General features: G+C 43.5%; 1 long non-coding RNA gene across 1 annotated transcript in view; it reads right to left on the bottom strand.

The window, feature by feature from the left end:
• The window catches only part of LOC114063894, a 5,701-nt gene extending 4,460 nt beyond the window's left edge, over positions 1 to 1,241 (bottom strand). The window contains exon 1 of the long non-coding RNA XR_003572638.1: positions 1,135 to 1,241. This is a non-coding gene — a long non-coding RNA (uncharacterized LOC114063894). The remainder of the gene's footprint in view (positions 1 to 1,134) is intronic.
• Positions 1,242 to 1,750: the final 509 nt, after the last annotated feature.

Genomic DNA, 1,750 nt, shown 5'->3' on the forward strand with positions numbered 1-1,750 from the left:
TTAGTACCCCCTTTTGATTTTAATTTGCTTGGAATAAAAACCGGTGCTTTCACTTATCACAATTTCATGATATGGGGGGGTTTCTGTTGCTTTTTAAGATTTTCATTAATGGAAAATACTGATATGGGAAGGCGGTGCAATATATCATTTCATACTATGCACCCTGACAATATCCTTTCTGAGATTAGTCATTTCATGTTTCTGAAAAGTACCATGTACATGTAAGCCACTTAATTAAATACAGGAAGTTATCTTCAAGCAACCCTCTTCCACACTCCGAACATGAAAGAGCCCATTAGAATATTGATAGCCCGTGCAATATGTTAATGTTGGAAAACATGCTAGTTTTCAGCAATTACAATGACTCATCAAGAAAGAGGAAAAAATAAAAGAATGAATATGTGAACTAATTTTGATTGTCTTTTGTGCTGTCACATCGTGAGCAGATAAGAGCCTGGTGTATGCAAAAGCAGTGGTTGCTCTCTCTTGCAGGGAGATCACTCCCCCCTCAGCCGGGACGGACCCTGTTCTGTGACCTTTGGGAAAGCCGCCCCCGCCCCCCCTGCAGTTAACACGTTCTGAAGACCCTCCTTTGTCTCTGTGCCCCTGGTCACATACTAGCAACGGGCTCTGCTACTCTGGAATTAATCAAACAAACTGCTCCAAGCTTTAATCTTTTATATGGCAGCCGCTGCAACTGAGAGTGTCATCTCGTGAGTCCCATATTTGTACACATCCAGCAGAAGAAATACACATGTGACATATTACCTTCACTGTCATCAACATGCCAGTTGGTATTTTCAGCTTGTTCCGTGATAGCTGCTTCCTAAATCAAGCACCTAAATCGAGAGCAAGGACAGATCTGTCCTCATATACTGAATTTCAGTGACCGCGATAAAACCTGCAAGTATCCAGAAAACAGGTCTCAGTGTACGGAAAATCTGAATTTCCAAATCACCAGCACACGCCTGCCAGACAAACACCTCGACTTCACCAGACCAGGGTTAAAATGCCACAAAATGGTGTTCCCCCGGTCCACAGCCTGGGCAAGGAATATGAAATGGTGTCAGATGAATCCTTGCATTTTTGTATGGTTTCTCCAGGACATCTGAAACCCCTCAGGTGAGCACATACCTGACATCCTCTTGACTCTTCAGCTTGCTCTCCCTGCATGGCACCAGCTGTTTGAGACTCCACTAACAGCAAAACCTCCAAGGAGCCTCCAATGCAAGGTGGCAGCTGTAACAGATGACATCTAGTTATTGATTATACACTCCAGCCTTCTAGCAAACATCCCCAACTCTGAGTTCAGGCCAGACCTTCCCTTCCTTCCTAAAGTAAAAGGTGAGTGCCCAGGTCAGCAGTGAAGAACAGGTCTGGTACCCTGGGGTATGAGATTCCACATGAGTTGGGGAGTGAGTGTGAAAAGTGTTGTTACTGAGTCTCCTCTCAGCTACCATTAGAGGAAGGTGCTTTTTATTACAGGGGAAATTAGAATACTTTAAGCTCACTAAGTATTTAAAATGCAGCTACTTCAAAAAGACAGGCTACAACTGAAGTTTTCAGCAGTGGCTTTTAGAACCCCACCCTCAGCAAAGCAGAAAGAAAAGAAATGGGAGCTCAGCATTTCTCACAAAATAGGGCTGTGTAAAACCCCCAGGCCAAAAATACTCTTCAGAGATCCTCGGAAAGCATAAAAGATCAAAACTTCAACCTCAGCCCTGTGTATCTGAATTGCTAATAAATGCTC

The sequence above is a fragment of the Empidonax traillii genome, unplaced genomic scaffold (genome assembly GCF_003031625.1).
Source record: "Empidonax traillii isolate 1590-97213 ecotype Southwest subspecies unplaced genomic scaffold, ASM303162v1 scaffold498:size1131258, whole genome shotgun sequence".
Taxonomy (NCBI): Eukaryota; Metazoa; Chordata; class Aves; order Passeriformes; family Tyrannidae; genus Empidonax; species Empidonax traillii.